This window comes from Cupressus sempervirens, chromosome 10 (assembly GCF_028749045.1).
Source record: "Cupressus sempervirens isolate cs-2001-9-10 chromosome 10, ASM2874904v1, whole genome shotgun sequence".
Lineage (NCBI taxonomy): Eukaryota > Viridiplantae > Streptophyta > Pinopsida > Cupressales > Cupressaceae > Cupressus > Cupressus sempervirens.
The window spans coordinates 158,475,690-158,500,790 of record NC_143127.1 but is presented as its reverse complement, the minus strand read 5'-3'; the positions used below and the strand labels follow the sequence as shown (position 1 = coordinate 158,500,790).

At 34.7% G+C, this 25,101-nt stretch overlaps 1 pseudogene; it reads left to right on the top strand.

Annotated features, from left to right (window-relative positions):
- Nucleotides 1-928: 928 nt before the first annotated feature.
- LOC149533065 (beta-xylosidase/alpha-L-arabinofuranosidase 1 pseudogene) overlaps nt 929-25,101 on the top strand; it is a 39,775-nt pseudogene continuing 15,602 nt past the window's right edge.

Genomic DNA, 25,101 nt, shown 5'->3' with positions numbered 1-25,101 from the left:
CACTTCAAGTCCCTCAAATTTTGAACTTCCAAGTTAGACCCATCAAGTAAATCTTCTGTTGGTTTGTTTTTCTGATTATGATGTTACAAGATTTGACCTATAAGAAGTTGGCATTTGGTGAAAGCATTGAACTTGAATCCTAATCCTCAAGTTTAAATGTTCAAAGCTTAATATATGGTTTAGATATACATAACACTTGGCTTGGAATCAAATTTAAAGTGTAGAACCTAACTTACAATTTCAAAGATCATCCTCCAGGTACAACTTCATGAGCACAAGTTGTTAGCTCAGATAATGAGATCATCAGTTTTGAAGGTTAGATGCATAGTCCAGAATTGCAAGCTTCTTCGAAGTTCAAATAATATCAAAGAAGCATATCAAATAAGGGATGAACATTTGAAGTTTTCAATATGAATCCAATGGTGAACAAAAATAATGCATGAGGCTAAGCATTGCAAGGTAGGAATATTTTTAAGATTCCATGCATATAGGAGATGCAATAGGTTTTAATAAAGAATTGAAAGAAAGTCCTCAAAGTCAACATCATAAGTACAATCTACGTTCTAATGAAAACTATTGAAGACACTTATTGAGGAATTATGAATTATCCATAAGCTTGGGAGATCTAAAGATAATGTTTGCATCCACCCATAATATGCAAAATCTGCACTTAAATTTGGCACCTAAAATACTAAATGGAACGACCTGAGCACAAAGAAGTTGCTTTGGTAGAAAATGCCCTCCTATGTTAATTTTCTACTGAGGAGAAGCTATTTTCTAATTCTTCGTGAAAGAGAAGGACATAGTCAAAACTCTTCCAAAGGCTTCATTTTAAGTGCATCACATGAAACCAGTGATGAGTTAACGAATGTCATTTATCACATAGACACACAGGCCTCACAAGAGTATCATGGCAGGCATTGGCATCATGGATTGGAAGTGTTGGGTATGTGCAATGGTTTTTGTAATTGCTACCACAACTCTTAGATGTAAAGTTGTTGAAAGCTATGTGTGTGATCCGATGAAATTTGTCAAGATGGGGAAGGGTATCACAAAATATGCATTCTATAATTTAGCTTTGGGATTCAAAGAGTGAGCAAAAGACTTGGTATGTCACATGACATTGTCAAAGAAAGTTGGATAGATGGGCAACAGTTCAACTGGAGTGCCCAAGTTTAGATTACCCAAGTATGAATGGTGGTCAGAGGCATTGCACAGGGTCTCAAACTTGGGACCTATCATTGTATTTGACAAGATCATCCCTAATTCCACTAGTTTTCCTCTTGTCATTCTCACTGTAGCTTCCTTCAATGAAACTCTTTGGAGAGCCATAGTAGAGACTGTATCAACTAAGGAAAAGGGCATGCACAATTTGGGAAATTAGGGCTAACCTATTGGAGTCCTAATATAAATCTTCTAAGAGATCCTAGATGGGGTAGAGCCCAAGAAACTCTAGGAGAGGATCCCCTTGTAGTTAGCCGATATGGTGTCAATTGTGTCAAAGGTGACCCAAGAGGACATGATGGATACATTTCAACCACCATTTGAGGTATATGTAAAGTAGGGTATTGCTAGTAGTGCCATGTGTTCCTTCAATAAGATCAGTGGTATCCCTTCTTGTGCAAATCCCCACCTCTTGAAAAACACCATCAAGGGTGAATGGAAACTCAATAGATATATTGCTAGGGACTATGATTCTATACAATTATTACTCGAGAAGCAAATATATGTCCAAACACCTGAGGATGTAGTAGGATATGTGCTAAGATTAGGGTTGGATTTAGATTGCAGTTGTTACTATACAAAATATTTAGTGCTTGCAGTTGTGAAGGGAAAGGTGAAAGAATAAAATATAGACCGAGCTCTTGTATACACCTATACTAATTTAATGAGACTAGTTTACTTTGATGGGAGTAAAGAGTATGGAGACTTTGGGGCTAAAGACATGTGTATACCTGAGCATCAAGAGCTTGTAGTGGAAGCAACTAGGGGAGGTATTGTGCTTCTTAAGAATGATGGATCATTGCCCTGCTCCACCTCCAAGGTTGGCAGTTAGTGGAACCAATACAAATGCTACTATAGCTATGATAGGATACTATAGTTATGATATTTCTTGTGAAAATTTTATCTTAATAGCTTCAGCAGTGAAGGCTTCAAGGAAAGTAGATGCTACTATATTGGTGGTGGGATACAATCTAATTTATGAAGCTATAACACATGATAGACAAGACCTCCTCTTACCTAGACATCAAGAGGAACTTGTGTCTCAAGTTGCAACAGCTTCTAAGGGCCATGTTATACTTCTTTTCATGATGGGTAGTATTGTAGATGTTTCTTTTGTAGATAGCTCTGATCAAATTGTAGAAATCCTATGGGTGGCATATCCTGGTCAAGGAGGAGGTGAAGTCATTGCTCAACTCATTTTCATAACACACAATCTAGGGGGTCATCTTCTAGTGACATGGTATCCCAACGAGTATGTGGAAAAAGTGAACATGATGGACATGCACATGAGAGCCAATCCAGTAATAGAGTATCTAGGCAAAACTTTTATATTTTACATGGGAAGCACATTGTACCCATTTGGCTATGGGCTCAGTAACACCAGTTTTCAATATACCGTAAAATCCCATTCTTCCCAACTTCTTAGATTGCAACTGCCTAAAAATCAGAAATGGTACACATTATTCCAATCTTTAGGTGAACCCATTTCAAGCTGCCCTTCAATTCGCCTAGAGGATGAGCCTTCTAAGAAATTATGCAAGGATTTGGAAATTGAGGTACAAGTTGAAGTGAAGAACAATGGAACCAAAGATGGTAGTGAATTAGTATTGCTCTATTTCATGCCTCGATCTAGATTGGGAGGAGCTCCTTTGAAACAACTAATAGCATTCCAAAGGCTCTTTTTAATGGTGGGTAGTAGTGAAATTGTTACAATGAAGATCAATGTTTGTGACAGCTTGGGTCTAGTAGACAATGTAGGTTATAAGATATTGCCAGGGTGAGAACACAAACAATGCATATGAAATATTTGATAGAATTCCAATGTCTTCCACCGATATTACCACTTCTAGCTTGCCTTTGGAATTTTATATGGTCGAATATAAATTTTTTGAGACCAAATGTTTATTTGACTTGCATGTATCAGTCAATTCTAAAGAAATTCCATATAATCTTGGTAACAACATATGAGGGGCACGTGCCTAGACTTGACACATCATGAGGAGCTATACTGATTGCTATGAGACAAATGCCAAATCTGGCTTCCATTGAAGGTGTCGATTTCTCCAATATATATATATATATATATATAATAAGAATAATATGAAGGGTCGGAGAAAATTTTGTTAATGGATTTCAATTTTTAATGTGGAAGTGGTATTTAAGCTCATCAAGAATATAATCATAACAAAGAAAAGAAAATGAAGAGTAAGTTTTAATAACTGAAGAGGAAGACTTACCATGGGAAGAAAATAATATATGGGATAGAGAAAGAGATACCAAGGGTCTTCTTTTTCTGCAAGAGTAGGTATTTTTTGAGTAGAGGGGAAGGCTTTTAGTTTCTGTATTTTTGTTTATGGAGGGGAGATTGACATTTAATTTTTGCAATAGATTTGTCTATAGATTGCAAGAAAATATAATTAGAGGGTTTTTTTTGTTCTGTTTAAAACAATGAAGTTTTTTTTGTGAATCGGAGTATTTGAGCATCACTTTTTTTATTTACTTTCAACTGGAGTATTGTTATAGTCAATTTTGAACACTTTCTTTCATTCTTATTCAAATATTGAATGGGTGATAGATTAGAGCACTATCATTCATTCCTACTGTAAAAATTAGCATGTTTAATCTTCATTTTTATTTCATGTCATTGCATTCATATTGCATTATCAGTATCAAGAAGTCATAGAATTTGTGGGTTCTTGGCATTGGCTAGGTTTAGGATCTAAAATCTGCTTGAGTTAGTTTTGTCTAGGGTTGGCTCAGTTTTCCTCTTTTGTTCTTAGGTTAAGAACATACCCAATTAGTTTAGGAACAAACAAATTCATTGAATATCATTCAATAAGGGAGTTGTACCTTTCAATTTAGAGGAAATCTATCAACTTGATGATGGATTATCCAACATTTGCTATCAGATCATTCTTTGAGATTTGGGCAGTTAAGAGTTAAATTGAAAAGAACCAATCTATTTACCAATAATTATGTGACAAAATCTTTGAGCTTGGAGACACCTATTTAGTCTTTAGAGATTCCTACATGGAGACCTTCTTCCTCCTTCCTCACTTTTTACATAGAGTGGCTTCTTCATCATTTGATGTATTTCCCTTCCTAAGGAGAGACATGTTTATTATAGGCATTGGATTATATTTTTCTTGTAGGTACTCTTCATCTAAATTGGAGCTTCTTCATTATGGGGGGGATATCATGTCTCCTTATTTCCTTCCTATGGGGGATGATTCTTTATATATACATGATGTATGCAATTTTTGGGGGGTCTTGAGTACTCCATCCATCTATGCATCTTATTTTCATCTCTCTTTTTGGAGGATGGTTTTTCCCATGAGGTTTTCTCTCTTTCTCCATTCTATGAGAGATTATATTTCATGTATTACATTTCATATTGTACATAGGTACCTAAAATGGCCTAGTAGCCGAGACCCATCTTGCATTGTGAGTTTAAGTGCATTCCCTTAAGTTGCATTTAGTGGGGGTTGTATGTGTAATTAAATATTCACTAATTATACTTACTTAAGCTTACTTAGGATAATGCATTGCATAGTAGTTTGTGATTGAGAGACTAAGGAGTTTGCACCTCCATTAAACACATGGTGTAGGAGAATTCCACTCTAGGTGGTCATAGTTGTTATCTCATTCCACCTTTAGTGCACTTATCACATTATCATCCTCATCATCGCACATACTTCATTGCATAATGGAGGATGATCCACCTTTGGTGGACATATGATTCCACCTTGTGTGGGTGATATCTTATCTTCTCCTTATCATTGTCTCTTATCACCTCTCCTATATAAGAAGGCCTATTATGTACATTTTAAACCAATCCATTGGATGTCAATCAAGTCCACTATCAATAATAGCATTCTTGCATATTCATGCAATTGTCTTGCCAATCTCTTATGGAACTTATCTTTGTCTTTCATTTGATCCTCAAGGTGTTGTAGAGTCACCTAAAACTCTAACAATATTAAATGGTGAAGTCAACATAAATAAATTACCACTATTCATTACTACCAAACTAATTTTTTTTTATACAAAAATAATAATAAACATATTTTAATTCTAAATTCTAAATTACCCTGATTTTTTTATTTTAAAAAAATTATAATTAACAAACTATAATATAAAACATTTTTTTAAAAATAATTTTAAAATCCCCAAATGGAGTCATACCAAAAAGGCACACTACCAAAGGGTAGTGGTGCACTACCATAGGCAGTTGCAAGCTACCCAAGGGCAGTCGTGCATTGCACTATGGCAGCCACACATTGTTCTTTTGGATAGTCATGTAGGGGGTTATATCCCTCCTCTATAAGTATATTTTAAATTTTTAAAATATTAATTTTTGTTTTTAAAAAATTATTGTATTAAAATATTTTTTAATTATATATATATATATATAATTGTTTATAGGTACATGCTTCATAAACAAATTTTTCTAGTAGTTCTTTTTTTTTAATAAAATAAATATGGAGATATTTACATCAATTTGACAATTCAATCTAATTAAAATTCCAATCAAACCCTAGCCTCAAAATTAATTTTCTCTCTAACATTTTCTTCTATAGATACAATTAAAATTTCTAATTCTATTCATACAGATCTAGGAAAATAATCCAAAATAATAAGTAGGATTCAAGCACCCAAAAAACATGAAGCAAATAGATCCTCACAAATAAAATATTCAACCTTGGTTTTTCAAACCCTACCTCACGCTAATGCTAATAATCTGGCAACCTATTAAAAAGAAACCTTATTGAAACGAAACCCTTCAAGCTACCAAAAATTCCTTCTTCTCCCTAATCTAAAATGTGCTCCCCAAAACCTATATGTGCAATAACGAGTCCTTGAAAAATCCTCTAATATAGAACTCTCATTACCTTTTATGGATTTTGTCTCCACTACATCTAAATTACAATTATTTTATTTTATTATTCCTTTCATACATAATTAATCCACTTTTAATCAAAATATTATTTTATTATTATTTATTTATATCTCAGCTTTATTATGTAAAGTACTATCATAAAAAGATATTTATTTATTATTTAATTAATAAAGATAAGTGCATTATTGAAATGTCACTATTTTTAAATCTTTATTAATTAAATAATAATGCTACACCATAAGTGAAGTTTAATATTTAGTATTTATTATTTTTCATAGTTTTCTAAAATTGAGACTTTTAAATTAAATATATTAATTTAACTAAAAATGCATTAAATCATAATAATTTCAAAAATGCAAGATCATCATATTTTAACATTTTTCCACTTTTAATTTAACTAAAATTTGATAAATCAATATCATCTATTGATCTAGGAATATAAAATAACTAGCCTATCAGGCAAATCACCAAGTCAAACCTCAACAAATGCATAAGGAAAATCAACCAAAGAAAGAGTCAAACCACATACACACAAAATACTCACGGGTTTTAAAAGGGTAGATAGAATGTTATGAGTCCTCCTTGCACGACAAGTATTTAGGCAATCTCTAGGATTGGACCTGATCAATATCTTCTCATTATCACCATTTGAGTTCTATAATAGGGCGCACTTATCCTAGAAATTCAGGGAAGTCGATGCTCGATACCTGTATCCTAAATAAAATATTGCCTTCTTCTCGGTATGTTCCATCTTTTACGATTCCTTGATCTATCTCTCTCCTAATGCTCTTAATGACAAGATCTATCCTACAAAGGTAAGTGCTCTAGGATCTCCTTGACCAAGTCTCTAGTGACAATTCCTTCTGACACAACATGTTGCTTAACACTATTATCCCCTCTAGCCTTTTGCTCAATAAGGTCCCCTGAATGAACCAAGGAAGGGCTCACTAGTAAATTTGGACACAATTTTGACGAATTTTGGTCAAATTTTGACCAAGAAATTCATGGAAAATTTTCTCATCAAAATTTTAACCGATACAGTCATTGAAAAATTTTAATTTTTGCTAGCTCTAATTTGTCATTGTTGGGCAAAATTTTCACCAAAGTTTGGTCAAATTTTTTTAGAATTGGTGAAATTTTTGACCAAGTCTTGGTAGAAAACTATCAAGAACTAGTCAAAATTTCCACCAATGTTTGGTCAAATTTTTTTTATAATTGGTACAAAATTTTGACCAATTTTTGGTAGAAAACTATCAAGTATTGGTCAAAATTTCCACCAATATTTGGTCAAATTTTTTTTTATGCTATATCAAGCAATTGTTTCTTACCCAAGCCATTCAATTTGCAACCTTTTAAATCTCTACAAAGATAAAGTTGGAACAGGAATAAGTTTCTTCTCAAAGGGGTCCTCTAATTGTAAAGTGTCTATTCCATTATCTATTCAACAAACAAGACATATCTAGTTCAATAGATAATGGAATGAACGCTTTACAATCAGAGGACACCTTTGAGAAGAAAAATTCTCCTACTCCAACTTTATCTTTGCAGAGATTTAAAAGGCTACAAAATAAATGGCTTGGATACGAAACAATTTCTTGATATAGCATGGAACAAATGGACATTTATGCATAGGGTGCCATCAATTATGTGAGTGATGTAGATGCAACCAAAATTTTTGGGGTCAAAGCCACCAATTAATATAAGGTTTCTAATCTCCATAAGGTCGACATAGTGGTTGTAAGGGTTGTAGAGAGGGAATTTCTTCATTGTCTACTTCATTAGGATTAACTTGCACCACAAATCGATGATCTTCATCTTTCGTGTGGGCTCTTATCCCTATGCGAGTGTTGATGTAGAAGCCAAAGCAAAAAAAAAAAAGTGAAATCATGTTGAAAAAAGGTTTCTGATCTTGACTTGGTCAACATTGTTGATTTAAGGGCTATGGACTAGGCAATTCTTCAATGTCCAATTAGGGGTAGCATTGCATCCTCTTTAACTATTACACATACAGCCCCAAGAGGAAATAGGTTGTTGGCTACTTCTTCTAGTCTTGCACTTTCTTCTTTTCGATTTTTTCTTAAACATAACTCTACATCCATCAATAGTTTCAAGTGATTTGGCATTGCATCTATTTTTTACAAAAAAATACTCATTTCTTGTTTTAGTTTTTGATAGGTCTTGCTCAACTCTTTCATTTAGAGAGAAGGTTTTTGTCATGGCAACAACACATAAAACATCTCAAGGTAAAATTGAATATGAAAATGAGTACAAGCATATGGTTGACTTGTTGGATACAATTTTTCAATTGTGTGTTCTCTTTGATGTTACACAAATGTCATATCAGTTATCAGATAGAGTCTACTGAGCTTTATTGGTCAAAAAGGAAAAAGATAATGTCTACCAAGCTCACAAGGTTAGCAAAGAAGGTTTATAGCCTCTATCGAGTGTGCTCAAGCTTTACCTTGTACAAACAATTATTACCAAGCTTTCAAGGTTAAGCAAGGAAATTTAGTTGTTACTAAGCTTACTCGGTCATCAAAGGGAAATATGGCAGAAATAGTTCTTACATAGCTCTCATGGATAGCAAAGGAAATTCAGTTCTTATCAAGTTCACTCGGTAGCCAAAGGATTTTGCAAATTTTGTAGTGTTAACCAAATTGAGATGGTTAACTTGGGAAATCATTTTTTTGAGCAATATTTACTGAGTAGGGTTGGTCAATAAAGAATTTCATTGTTTTGTGAAATAAAGTTTATTTGTTTAATGTAATATTTGTAGCCGATTGATGTATGGTTTATTGGTAAATGTAAATGTAACTTGTGAATGAGCTGACATGATAATTTGAATGGTATATATAAGAGGTCAAGTTGAAAATTTTAAGTGTGTGATAGATTTGATGTGATATGAATATGAAGGAGGACTGATTATTGTGAGAGTGAATTTTGAAGGATGATCAGAGATCATTGAGAAGCAGCAAAGCTATATTTTATCAAGGAGGATCTAATGGTGCAGAATAGATATCTATAATCAGCAAATTCAGTTGCATCATATTTAGGTCAATTCATTGTTACTTTCTAACCATTATAGTAGTAATTTCAAAATCTCTTAACAAATTTGGTTTAATAGCCATTTTGTAAATCCTCTAAAAAGGTGGGTAGTTTAGTTGAATTGTTCTAAAGACCTCTAGCAAGGTCACTCCTAACAGGGTAATTAAATCCTCTAATGGGATCACACCTAATAGTGTGTATTGTAACCTTTAACAAGGTTGGCTCCTAATAGGGCTCACTTTAGAAGAGTGAAAATTGGTAGCTAGTTACTTGGTGGTTTTTCTCATATTGGGTTTCCACGTTAAATCTAGTGTCTCTTGTGTTCATGTTATTTACTTTTGCATGCATGCTAATAATTATGAATGCTTAAAGATCAGTGACAAGTTAATCTACTGACTTACAACATTTTTGTGAAGTATTTACTATGTATTAGCAGTAGCTAGTTATTTAAGACATCTAAGAGATCAGGGTTTTTTTTTGTGGTAACTGATTCACCCCCCCACCCCCCTGCCCCCCCCTTCAGTTACTTCATCTATAATTTCAACAATTGGTATCAAAGCTTTTGGTACTTACAAGAAACGATTTCAAGGATCTAAGCTAAAGATCAGGATGTCTTACAAGAGGGAAATTCCAAGACTAAACAGGGACAACTTCTTAGAATGGTAGGGATTGATCAGACTTATCTGGCTTTTATTGGTGATTTAGGGCTGAAGTACCTTAATGAAAAATATGCAGAACCTACTGGTACATTATCTGCCAATGATATTGTTGAAAAGAAGACTCACAACAACATGATGATAGATATTGCATCTGCCCTAAGTTATGAAGAATTTGATGACATCAAGGATTGCAAAACTATCTTTGAAATGTGGAACAAGCTAAAAGAGATCTATGAAGGTGATGATAATGTGAGAAGAGCCAAAGTAGAAAGTTTGAGTGGTCAATTTGATCAAATGAGGATGAGAGAAGATGAAAACATTTCAAAATATGTTGAAAGATTTAAAGCATGTGTTAGTGCAATCAAAGCATCTAGAGGAGATATCAAGGAGGAAACAGTTATAAGTAAAGTTCTTAGAACTCTACTTCCTATTTATGCAATCAGAGTTTCTTCCATTTAAGAAAGAAGATGTGAAGCAAATCATAAGATAAATTTAGAGGCCATAGTTGGAAGATTGATTGCATTCGAGCTAGACAACTATGATAATTATGTTCTAGCTACCAAAAACATTGAATCAGCATTTGAGGCCAAGCTTTCACTCAAGGAGAAAGGAAAGAAGATAAAGGATCCACAGTCAAATAGTGATGAAGAATCAAAAAAGAGTTCAAAAAATGATCTTGAGGTGGTTGAAGCTCTGCTAGCAAGAAAATATTCAAGAGGCAAAGGGAAATACAAATGTAAGGTTCCTCTTATCTATTTTTCTTGTGAAGAAATTGGACATATTGTTGCTAGGTGCCCAAATAAGTAGAACAAGGATGAGAAGAAAGGTCACAAGTGCAATGACAAGAAGAATTCAAATCATTCAAGGATAAAGGTAAGAAAACATGTTTCATGGCTAAAGATTCTAATGATTCTGATGATGAAGAAGAAGATAAAATTTTTTACATTGCTATAAAGGCTGATTCTGATAATGATGAGGAAATGGCCTGTATTTCTCATGTGAGAAAAAATGATACATGGATTATAGATAGTGGTTGTTCTCATCACACGATTGGTGATAAAACTAAGTTTGAACATTTTGAAGACTATGATGGTGGCAATGTGAGATTTGGTAATAATGAACCTTGTTGCATAAAAGGAAAAGGAAGATTCTCACTAACCAAAGAACTTGTATGTGATAATGAATATTGGGTAGAAGGACTAAAACACAATCTGTTAAGTGTGGCATAGCTACTCAATAATGGATTCAAAGTGGAATTCATGCATGGAAAATCAAGACTACTAGATGGCAAAGGAAAGCTGATTGGATCAGGCACTTAAACAAAAGGTAACTTGTTTTATCTTGAACTTGGTGAATGTTCATGTTTTACTGCTCAAGTTGAAGAAAGTTGGTTATGGCATAGGGGGTTGTGTCTTGTGAACTTTGATAGCTTGGTAAAAATAAGTAAATTTGGGAAAGTAAGAGGCATTCTTAACATAAAGAAACCTGAGGTTCGTCTATGCAAGAATTGTCAAATTGGCAAGATGGGAAAGACTAGCTTTAAAAGAAAGAACTATTAGTTTGAAGAAATTTTAGAAATTGTGCATGCTGATTTGTGTGGATCTATTGGCATTGAAAGTTATTCTGGTGAAAAGCTCTTCATTCTTTTTTCTGATGATTACTCAAGAATGATGAGTGTCATGCATCTAAGAGAGAAATCAGAAGCATTTGAGAAGTTCAAATGGTATTTGGCCAGAGTAGAGAAGGAAATAGGCAAAAAACTAAAATGTTTGAGGTCAAACAAAGGTGGTGAATTCATTTCACATGAGTTCAATAACTGTTGCATTGAAAGGGGAATCAAAAGGCAGGTTTCAATACCTGAAACTCCTAAACAAAATGAAATAGCTGAAAGAAGGAATAGATCTATCATGGACTATGCATGAACCTTAATGATTGAAAAGAGCATTGATATCAAATATTGGAAGGAAGCTATCAGTGTTATAGTTCATACCTTAAACTGAGTATAGCTGAAGAAGGACTCATTCAAAACCCTCTATGAGTTATGGTATGGCTACAAACCCAATGTAAGTTACCTAAAAGTATTTGGAAGCAAATGTTACATTTTGAAAGAATCTAGAAATGGTAAATTTGATGTGAAGGCTGATGAAAGAATATTTTTGAGATATTCTTTCAAGAGTAATGCATATAGATGTTTGAATTTGTCTACTCACAAAGTCATATAAAGTGCACATGTAAAAGTTGATGAGTTTGCAAAAAGAACTAAAGAAGAAAGCAAAAGGGAACCTAAAGACTACATGAGATTTTTTTTTATTGAACCTGATACAGTGCCAGGTACACCTATCAATTAGAAATCTTCTACTATGGAGTCTTCTATAACCGAGTTGCAGGAAGTTCAAACTAAGTCAATACCTATTGAGCTACAAGGACCCGAGTTGCAAACAAAAGCTAATGAATCAATAGATACTGAGCCCAAGCAACCAGAACCTAAAGCTAAAGTGCAAGAGGATGAAAATGCAAAGCGTTCAAAAGGCAAGGAACCTATATTATCCAAGTATTTCAGGAAGTATCATGCACCAGATCAGATCACTGGAGATAAATTGAAGGAACAATGACAAGAAGTAAGTTGAAAGGAACTTGTTTACTTGCTGATTTTGAACCTGGAAATGTCAAAGATGCATTAGAAAATGAAAGTTGGAGTGAAGCTATGAATGAAGAGATAGAGCAGATAGAGAAAAATAAAACATGGACTCTTGTACCTAGGCCTAAAGATAAAAATGTTATTGGAACTAAGTGGGTATTCAGAAAAAAGTTAAATAAAGATGGTAAGGTGTCAAGGAATAAAGCTAGACTAGTATGCAAGTGATACTCTCAAGAAGAAGGTGTAGACTATGGAGAGACTTTTGCTCTTGTTGCAAGATTGGAAGGTGTCAGAACCTTACTTGCATATGCTACATAAAAAGGATTCAAAGTTTATCAAATGGATGTCAAGTCAACATTTCTCAATGGTATACTGGATTAAGAGGTTTGCATTAAACAACCTGAAGGTTTTGTTCATCCAGACAAGAAGGACATGGTCTGCAAATTACATAAAGCATTGGATAGTCTAAAACAAGCCCCTAGAGCATGGTATGAAAGACTGCATAACTATCTTATTTAGATTGGTTTTCAAAGAACTAATGATAATAGTAGCTTGTACATCAAGGAAGGACTAGATAATAAGATTGTTTTGGAAAAGATATTTGGAGATGATACTTTGTTCATAGGAAATGATGATCTTTGAAAAGAATTTTCAGAGCAAATGAACAAGAAATTTGAAATGTCAATGTTTGGTGAGATCAAATTCTTTGTTGGTCTTCAAATTCAATAGAATAAGAATGACATCTAGATCACTCAATCTAATGGGGACACAACCCAAGAATAAAATGGACACAACATAAAAAGGGAAGTTGTATTAACTAAAAAATAAGCTAGTACATTCAGTATAGAGAAAATAAACTTCAAAACATGCCCTAAGGGCTTACAATAGCATATATGTGGAGATAATTTCTCCTTTCAGTACCTCCTCTCAAACTCCACTCCGAACTGCCTTTTACAATGCCAAGAATCTCCTTAAATAGACCCCGAAGGGTTAAGGACTAGGAATACATTCTAGAAAGTGCTAGTAGGCATCCATTGACCAAATAAAAGACTCCAGAAGCTGCGTTAGAAGTCGGCGCAAATCTAGAAGAATCCAAAAATAGTAACCGAACTTTCGGGAGGCATAACTTTTGAACCATAGCTCCGATTGACAAACCGTTTACATTTTTGAAAAGCTCTCGAAGCGCTCTATAGCCATATGGACCAACTTTGCTTGTCCCCCTTTTTTGGCCCTTTTTGAGGTCATTTAATACCCCTAACCTGACTTTGAAGCATTCTTAGGAGGTCTCCAAAACTCAAAAAACTGCAATAACTTTCAAACTGTGGCGCCTTTTGACCCGATTCTTTTTTTGGAATGCTCTAAATCACAATTACATTCATCTGGCTAATTCACACCTACTAGTTTACCAAAATGATGGCCCAATTACATACTCCTATTTTTTCAAGATTTACTAGCACACTGATAGTGAAATTGTGAGAGTTGGAACCTTTATTTGACCCAAATGGGTGTCCAAAAATGAAAACACATGAAACAGAAACTAAGTCTAGGTACATTTTTTTGGGTGACACAGAATTTCCCTTATACCTCTGGATGCTCCTGCATCAGACACCTAGGGTAGATTGAAAAGTGACCCTGTCACTTTATGAATGGTAGAGGAAATCCCAAATGGGAAACCTCAACTTCTGAAATCCAAGTTGAGTCCTCGATCGGTCATCCTTTCTATTTGACCAAATACTCTTCATACTGCTTGTTTCTGGTACTCCTACCCGCATGATGATCTAGAATGTCTTATATCTCCTCCTTCTTAAAAGCAAGAATCAGACATGGCTCTAACACTAGCTCCTCATCTTCACCATCATCATGATACTCTGTTAAATCTGCAATGTTGAAAATGGGAGAAATGTGAATACCATCTGGCAGCTCCACCTCATATGCATTTCCTGAGTCATGTTTCTTCAAAATTTTGCAGGGGCCAAATTTCTTCATTTTCAGCTTGTTGTAAGTACCAGATGGAAATCTTTCTTTTCATAAGTGCACCATGACTAGATCCCCTACTTGGAATTCCTTATGTCGTCTCCTTTGATCAGCCCTAGCTTTATACTCTTGATTCATCTTGGTAATTTGTCCCTAAACCTCCTCATGTAGACGCTCGATATGTTCAGCAAATTCTTCTACTTCAGCACTTTTCCTCTCCCCTTGCTCTATCTTCCTCAATTCTAGTGCAATCCTTGGGCTATTCCCATATACAATTTGGAATGGTGATTTTCTAGTACTCCTATTTATAGATTTATTGTAAGAAAACTTTTCTTGTGGTAGAATCAAATCCCATCCCTTGGGCTTATCCCCAACTAAACATCTCAGCAAATTGCCCAGACTTCTGTTTACCACTTTTGTTTGGTCGTCAATTTGTGGGTGATGCATGGAACTGAATTTCAAGTCTATTCTCAAATTTTTCCACAATGTCCTCTAGAAATACCCCACAAATTTAGTATCTCTGTCAGAAACTATACTCCTTGGAAGACCATGTAGTCTTACCAACTCTTTGAAAAACAAGTCTACAATATGGACAACATCATGAGTTTTGTGGCATGGAATGAAATGTGCCATTTTGGAGAACCTATCAACCACCACGAATACTGAGTCATTACCCCTTTGTGTCCTTGGCAATCCAAGAACAAAATCCATACTTATGTCTTCCCATGGCCTTGATGGAATAGGCAATGGCTGATATAGGCCAGTATTGTGACTAAACCCCTTGGCAACTTGAAAAACCTGGAAACTTTGTACAAACTTCTTCACATCTTGTGAAATTTGAGGCCAAAAATAATGTTCTCTAAGAATGGAAATGGTCTTATCTTGACCAAAATGTCCTACCATCCCTCCACTGTGTTTCTCCTTAATCAGATTTTCCCTCATGGAACTCCTTGGAATGCACAATTGACTACCCTTGAACAACATGCCATCCTGAATCAAATAGTCTAACCACTTGGTTCTATCTATAGCAATACATTCTTTACAAGCTTTCCATGCTTCAGCAAAATCAGGATCCTCAGGGTACAAATTCTTGATTTCATCAAACCCAACTACTTCAACCTGCATCACTGTAAGCAACAACTATCTCCTACTTAGTGCATCTGCAACCCTATTAGATTTTCCACTTCTATGCTTCAACACAAATGTATAACTCTGCAAGAACTCTACCCACTTCATATGCCTCTGATTCAATTTACCTTGGCTATTTAGGTACTATAATGCCTGATGATCAATATACAAAAAAAATTCCTTTGGCAATAAATAATGCCTCTATTTCTTTAAGGCCTGAACTATTGCATAGAACTCTTGATCATAAACAGAATACTTCTTCTTTGCATCATTCAATTTTAACTAAAATATGCAATAGGCTTACCTTCTTGGCTTAATACAGCCCCAATAGCACTACCACTGGCATCACAATCCACCTAGAAAACCTTCTAAAATTTGAAAGTGCCAACATAGGTTGTTCTATTACCTTCTTCTTCAACAATTCAAAACTTCTCGCAGTTGCTGCAGTCCATTTGAACTCTTTTCTATCCCCTCTTATTGTATCAGTTAGGGGTGCACATATGCCACTGAAATTCTTAATAAACTTCCTATAAAAACTAACCAAACCAAGAAATGATCTTACCTCAGTAGCAGACCTTGGAGTAGGCCATTCCAAGATGGCTTTTACCTTCTTTGGATCCATTTTGAGACATTCAAGTGGTATAATAAACCCCAAATAGACTAACTCCCTTTCTGCAAAGATACACTTCTTTAGATTAATTAACAGTTTCTCTTCGCTTAACCTTTCAAGGACACTATGAATATGCAGTAAATTTTCTTCCAAAGTCTTGCTGAAAATTAAAATATCATCCAAATAGACAATAACAAATTTTCCCAAGAACTTCTTAAGTACCTCATTCATGAGCCGCATGAAGGTGCTTGGGGCATTCGGCAATCCAAAGGGCATGACTAACCACTCATAAAGACCCTCCTTGGTCTTGAAGGCTATTTCCCACTCATCTCCTTCTCAAATTCATATCTGATGATAGCCACTCTTGAGATCTATCTTTGTGAAGTACTGAGCTCCACTCAAGCAGTCCATAAGATCAACCATCCTTGGCAAAGGAAATTGGTACTTGATAGTTATCCTATTTATAGCTTGAGAATCTGTACACATCCTCCACTCTCCATCCTTCTTTGGTGTGAGTACTACAGGTACTGCACATGGACTCAGGCTCTCTCGAATCAAGCCCTTTCTCAACAGCTCCTGAACCTGTCTATTTAGCTCCTCTATTTTAGTAGGAGTCATCCTGTGAGCAGCCTTGTTAGGCAAACTAACTCCTGGAATCAGATCTATCTGATGACTAATTTGCCTTACTAGTGGCAATCCATCTAGAACATTATCAGAGATAATATCTCCAAACTCCCTTAGTAAATCTGAAACTTCAAGTGGTATTTCACTACTACCTTCTTTATCTTTCCTAGGAATCAAAGCATAGCACATATGCTGATGTTTCATGCCATCTAAAAACTTCCTTCCATCAACAAGACAAATCCTAGCACTGCTACATACCTTTTCACCTTCCTTTTTCATGGGCTTCAATTTTTGGCGAACTCCATCCTTTATCAGAGAGTATGTGTTTGCATGTCCATCAAGTACTACATGTCTATCAAACTGCCATGGTCTACCCAACAATAGATGGAAAACATCCATCGAAATAACATCACAGAGAACTTCATCATGGTAACTCCCAATTTTGAATTTTACTAAACATTGTTCACTTACCAGGACCTTATGATCATCTTTTACCCAAGCAATCCGATAGGGCTGGGGATGTTTCTCCCTCTTGAGCTTCAGCTTAGAGACCATCTCTTCTGATACCAAGTTATCAGTGCTACCACCATCAATGATCACGTCACAATATTTATCCTCACACTTGCATCTGGTACAGAACAAACTCCTCCATTGTCCTGGTTCAATCTCACCACTTAGTAGGACTCTTTCACTTACCAAGGTCTCTCCTCTTTTTGCATCCTCTGAATGTGATGATTGTGCATCCTCATCCACATGAGCAACCCTAGCTTGGCCCTCAGCTCTCCTATCTGTCCTTCCTTGTCATTGAGGGCATTCAAAGGCATGATGGCCTTCTTCATTGCAATGGAAACAAGTAGCACAGAAGCCTCCTCTTCCTTTTCCATGTCCTCTACCTCTTCCTCTCTGATTTCCAAAGTCTTGATCATGGGAGCAGTTGAAACCCTCATTCCTATGGTTCCTGCTAGTACCCACATCTTCATTTTTCTTTTGGGTTTCATTGCAGCCTCCAGATGATCTACCACTTCCCCTTCCTCCTTGACCATGCCCTCTTCATCTTCCTTCAAACCTTTTATTCAACTTCTCTTCAACTCATAGGGCAAACTGGTATGCCTCTTCAATGCTGGTCATTCTTACCAGACTTAATTCCTCCTAGATGCTAGGTTGCAACCCACTAATATAATGAGAAACCTTCTCCTTATTTGCTTCTGCATGCCCTACTCTAATCAAGAGTCGGTAAAATTCCTCTGTATATTCTTGGACTGATCTTCTTGCTTTCTTTAACCCATGCATCTTCTTAAACAAATCAAGCTCGTAGTCCACAGGAATGAACTGCTTCTTCAATTTGTCCACCATGTGATCCCATCTTGTGATCTTCTCCTTTCCTCTTCTATTTCTTTCCAATTGAACCTCTTGCCACCAGATTTTGGCATGGCCTTTTAGTTTGGCCTTTGCAAACTTAACCCTATCTAGGTCCCTGATATCCTCATACTCAAAGTATTCTTCCAGTTCATTGATCCAATCGATCAACTCATCTGGTTTTAGATTTTTTGAAAATACACCCACTTCAATTGTAGGTCTTTTCCCAAACTTAGTAATGGCCCTAAAAAGCCTTTCCTCTGAATGGTTCAAAACTTCCCTATCAAATTCCCCTTTTGGTCCCATTTCTTCTTCTTCATTGTCATCCTCATTGTTGTCACCTGCGGCAACATTTGCTCCTCTACGGAGCTCCTCTTGCAATGCCTGTACCTGCCTTTGGAGGGCTCTAACCTCCTTAGGATTAATAGCTTTGGCCCTTTCACCATGCTCTCTTCATGGAGGCATCTTCTAACTCAAACCCACAACCACACAGTCCTGGTGTAAATTGCCTCACAGTCGGCGCTCTGTCTACACACTCAAGAAAACCAGCTCTGATACCACTTGATGGGGACACAACCCAAGAACAAAATGGACACAACAGAAAAAAGGAAATTGTATTAACTGAAAAAAAGCTAGTACATTCATTATAGAGAAAATAAACTTCAAAACATGCCCTAAGGGCTTACAATAGCATAAATGTGGAGATAATTTCTTCTTTCAGTGCCTCCTCTCAAAATCCACTCCGAACTGCCTTTTACAATGCTAGGAATCTCCTTAAATAGACCCTAGAGGGTTAACGACTAGGAATACATTCTAGAAAGTGCTAGTAGGCATCCACCGACCAAATAGAAGGCTCCAAAAGTTGCATTAGAAGTCGGCACAAATCTAGAAGAATCCAGAAATGATAACTGAACTTCTGAGAGGCATAACTTTTGAACCGTAGCTCCGATTGACGAACCATTTACATTTTTGGAAAGCTCTTGAACTGCTCTATAGCCCTATGGCTAATCTTCACTTGCCCCCCCATTATTTGGCCCTTTTCAAGGTCATTTAATGCCCCTAACCTAACTTTGAAGCATTCTTAGGAGGTCTCCAAAACTCGAAAAACTACTATAACTTTCAAATCGTGGGGCCTTTTGACTTGATTCTTTTTCTGGAATGCTCTAAATCACAATTACATTCATTTGGCCAATTCACACCTTCTAGTTTACCAAAATGATGGCCCAATTACATACTCCTATTTTTTTCAGGATTTACTAGCACACTGATAGTGGAACTATGAGAGTTGGAACCTTTATTTGACCCAAATGGGTGTCCAAAAATGAAAACACATGAAACAAAAACTAAGTCTAAGTACATTTTTTTGGGTGACACAAGATTGCCCTTATACCTCTGGATGCTCCTGCATCACAATCAAAATACATCAAGGAGATATTGAAAAATTTTGGTATGGAAGACTGCAAACTAGTTGGGACTCCTGTGTACTGGATTGAAATTTACCAAGGATGATGAATCAAAAGAAGTGGATTAGACATTGTATAGATCTATGATTGGAAAGTTGTAGTATGTAATGTACACAAAACTAGACATTGCCCTTGCAATAGGAATTGTAGCAAGATTCTCAACAAAACCAAAAGAAAATCACATGATGGAAATCAAAAGGATCATGAGATATTTTTAAGGTACTGAAGATTATGGATTATGTTTTAAACTTGGAGGAAATCTGGATTTAAAAGTGTTTACTGATGTAGATTGGATAGGGAATGTTGATGACAGAAAGAGTACAAGTGGAGGAGCTTTCTTTCTCAGAAAGAGGTTGGTTTCTTGGACAAGTAAAAAAAAAAATTGTACATCCCAGTCCATAGTAGAGGTTGAATATGTTGTAGCAGCAGTAAACTGTTCAAACATTGTTTGGTTTAAACAGTTTTTGGAAGGTATGAAGTAGGAAATCAAAGAACCTATTGTTATGTTTTGTAAAAATACAAGTGCAATTAACATATCTAAGAATCCAATGATGCATTAAAAAAAAAGCATATTTCTATAAAGTATCATTTTGTTAGAGAATTGGTGCAGGATAAGGAGATCAGACTAGAATATGTCCATACAAAGGAACAAAATTGCTGACATATTCACAAAGCCTTTACCTAAGGATGCATTCTTGTATCTAAGAGGTAAGTTAGGGGTCATTCCCCTATCTGAAGCTCACTAAAATACAGTTTTAGTGATGCATCAACATTAACAGAATTAGAGATCTATCAGTTGATGCAGCAAAGTAATGAAGACAATGCATATGAATCAATACTTAAGGTACAGTGAAATTCATTTTGAGTTATGTTGTCTTTGGCATGTGTTATCAAAGAGGGAGAGTTTACTATCATATCTTTCTAAAATTTGCAAGAAAAAGAGAGTTTATGCAAGAGGGAGAGATTACTATGAAAGAGGGAGATTACTATATTTGAGGAGTTTTGTGGAATGAAATATAAGAGGAAGAAGCATTTTGTCAGAGAAGACCTATTCTCAAATTTCATTCAGCTATGACATGTTGTGTTGCCATCAATGCCAAAGAGGGAGATTCTTGGATACAATTGTTCAATTGTGTGTTGTCTTTGATGTTACACAAATATCATATCAGTTATCAGATAGAGTCTACTGACCTCTATTGGTTAGCAAGGCAAAAGATAGAGTCCATTAAGCTCAAAAGGTTAACAAAGAAGGTTTACAGTGTCTACCAAGTGTTCTCAAGCTTTACCTTGTGCAAACAGTTGTTATTGAGCTTTCAAGGTTAAGCAAGGAAATTCAGTTGTTACCGAGCTTACTCGGTCATCAAAGGGAAATATGGCAGAAATAATTCTTACTGAGCTCTCATGGATAGTGAAGGAAATTTAGTTCTTATCGAGTTCACTCAGTAGCCAAAGGATTTTATGGATTTTGTAGTTTTAATCGAGTTGAGATGGTTAACTCAAGAAATTATTTTTTTGAGTAGTATTTACCGAGCAGGGTCAACCAATAAAGGATTTCATTGTTTTGTGAAATAAAATTTATTTGTTTAATGTAATATTTGTAGTTGACTGATGTATGGTTTATTGGTAAATGTAACTTGTGAATGAGATGACTTAATAATCTAAATGGTATATATAAGAGGTCAAGTTGTGAATTCTAAGTGTGTGATTGATTTGATGTGATATGAATATGAAGGAGCACTGATTATTGTTGGAGAAAATTTTGAAGGATGATCAGAGATCATTGAGCAGAAAATCTATATTTGATCAAGGAGAATCTAATGGTATAGAATAGAGATCTGTAATCAACAAATTTAGTTGCATCATTTACTTTCTAACCATTATAGCAGTGATTTCAAAATCTCTTAATAGAGTTGGTTTAATAGCCATTTTGTAAATCCTCTAACAAGGTGGGCAGTTTAGTTGAATTGTTCTTCTGACTTCTAGCAAGGCCACTCCTAATAGGGTCACACCTAATAGTGTGTATTGTAACCTTTAACAAGGTTGGCTCCTAACAGGGCTCACTTTAGAAGAGTGAAAAGTGTTAGCTAGTTACTTGGTAGTTTTTCACATATTGAGTTTCCAAGTTAAATCTGGTGTCTCTTGTGTTCATGTTATTTACTTTTGCATACATGCTAATAATTATGAATGCTAAAGATTAGTAACAAGTTAATCTACTAAGTTATAGGATTTTTGTGAAGTATTTATCGTGTATTAGTAGTAAGTAGTTATTTAAGACATCTAAGGGATCAAGATTTGTTTTTGTGGTAACTGATTCACCCACCTTCTCAGTTACTTCATCTATAATTCCAACATGTTTTACCTTAAAAAAGCTTCACCCTTAGAGTAATTCAATAGCACATGAACTAGAAATACAAAAGCTATGGGATGAGAAATAGATATTAAATAGTGTAAGCAAACTTAGCAAGTATGCACATCAAATAATATAAAAGGTAAACTCAGAAACTATTGTGTAAGGAGAAAAGACAATCCATAGCTATAATTTGTTTATAACAAACAATAGAAATTTATATATTAAGGAAAGCATCCATGATTGCTGCTGAAGGAAATATAATTAGTTGACCAAATTAGCAAGTTTGATTAAGTTACATGAAGTGTGATTTGTTGCATGAGACAAAATGGTTTGATGTGACTTCTACCATCATGCCTCCTCAAAACATATTAAAGAAGACTAAATTACCTTTCAAAGGACATCAATCACATCTATTCATATTTACACACCATAATCAAGCCCTTAAGGAGCCTTGTCATAGCGAAGAAGGGTCATATTGATCCACAATTCTCAAGATAAAGAAATGCACGTGCATCTAGACTCAAACAAAGATAGCATCATGACAAGATCATGACATAAACAAGATGGACAATAATTAGAGATTGTGATAATCATATTTGTAGATTCATGAAGAGATTTCTATAAATAGCGATTGTGTCAATAATTCATTTACCCATTCATACATTCTTGAGTTATAACAAACTTCTCTTCAGATCAGCCATCATATTAGGATTACTGTTTGGATCAAAAATTGTACTCATCCAATCCATACAGAATTGATTCACAAACATATCCAAATATCTATCTTACAAAATCAAATATTGAATTTTCAACTCATTCAATCTATAAATAGACGAATTAGAACCATATCAAACTTCTTGCCATCCTAAATTTGATTTTGTTATTCTAAGAGCATTATTGATATTATTGAAATTGACATAATAGATATAATTGTTTATATAAATTTATCTTCATTATCTAGAGTAGTCCAAATATAAGGTTTATATAGTTGATATTTGTTTGATCTAGATAACATCCACCAACAATAAATAGTTAGCCTCTCATATGGGAGTCTTGGGTTCAAGTCTCCTAAAACTTAACACAATAAGTTGGAAAGAAATAAATTGTATTAAGATTTGATGATGTTGAAATTCTTCTTGCTAAGGACATGAAGAGGAAAAATCATGAAACTTTACTGGGAGACACTTCGATAAACAAAAAAGGGGACAAATCACAAGGAGGTAATCATTACTAGGGAGGAATATTCAGATGACTATTGGACTTCACATTCAACAATAACCACATTATCTAGCATCTCAAATATATTTATAGAGTGTCAAAATTTCTATATAGAGTATCAAAAAGTATATATAGAGTGTCACAATGTCTATGACCTTACTTTTTTCTGAGAGTTTCATTTTAGTAAAATGGACTATGGAAGCTTCCCATGCCATTCACACTATAAAACTTACAAAATATAATTTCCAATCATACCTAAAAGTATTAAGTACTCCCTTTGCAATTCAAAGGCCTTAGCCACTAGAAAGATCTAGTCATGTTCTCCCCACACAATAAAAATGTCCTACAAAACACCTAGTCATTAGTCCTTAAATACAACTTTGGATAAAAGGCATTCAGGTACAAGAAAAAAAGGCCATGAAAATTTAAACATCATGCATAAGAAACAAAAGTGTAGGATTTGTTTTGTCAAGTGTGTAAAGCACTTGCATGTGTGACTATTCTACAATATCATAAGTGTTTAAGTTCTGTGAAGTGTATATGCTCTGTAGTGTGGAAGTAACATATTATTTTCTCCTATGTATTGAGAGATTTATATTTTCACAATCAATAGATAATCATCTAGTGCTTATGTGAGGAGATTTGTATTATTTACAATCTATTGTTTCATCAGGGATTTCAAGATTGTGTAATTGAAAGCTTGTTGATTAACTCTATGAAGACATCAATCATAAGCACAAACCTTGTATTTAATGAAGGATCTATCTTTTGGTGTGGCTAGGTTTTTCCCTCAAGTAGGAAGCTTTTCCTAGGATAATATTGTGTCATCTAAATTATTGTAGCTCTGATTATTGCAACTTACATTCTGGTTCTAAAATTTAACATGGGAGAGGCATATGACAACATCAGCTCAACAATTGAAATGATTAATCCTATTTTAAATGAGAAAAAAAAGAATCTACTTTCTTCAAACAAATAAAAATAATTATTGTTGAACAATAAAACAAAATGATCACTCTGTGAGATCTTGGCTTTGCATTGATTCCAAGATAATACAATGTTGATATTTTCTTTGCTAACAAGAATTACACCATAGAGAAGTCACAAATGAGTTTGTGGATTGTGTCCACTTCAATGGTCAAGGCATTTCCACTCTTTACAAGAAGTATAATAATGGCATTAAGTCCATGGCCAAACATTCCAACACCTACAACCTCTTGCAATCAAAATTTTACAACTAGTGATTTTTTAATTTTTCATATACAAATCTTTATTTATATTTGTTTTCTATTTTTCAAACATTTTTCTTCAAATTTGAAGTTTCATTTATAATTTTATAACTCTAACATAGTAAATTTTTGTCAATAGGGTTCCAATCATCTTCATTTTAGAGGAATTGGAGTACATACTCATCCACTCAATAAGCATACTTGATTGGTATCGAAGAAAAATATAAAGGATTTATTATACATGCATTGCAACTCATGCCCTCTTTTGCACAACCAAAATAACTACAAGGAATGCACAACAAAGTTCTAGATGTAAAGCTAGAGCATACTAATTTAAATGTTTCCACTTCCCAACAATCTTCAGTTTTAGAGAAGTCAAATAGCTAGTAGCATACTTGTAGTGCAACTGTCAGGGCACTCCCTGTGGTTCCACTAAGCTACTTGTATCATCTAATGCCAATGATAATGATGATCTCTGTGAAAATTCATGTGACACTAATTTATTATTTTATCATTTAATATCAAACAATTATTATCTATAATGACATTTGAGTTTGAAAAAATTGACATTGAAGTATTTTTTATGTCTATGGTGGTTTTGTATTTTATATGATGCTACGTGCTATTTTGATTGTAAATTCTAGTTTTAGGATGCAAATGTATAAATATTGATTTTTGTATAT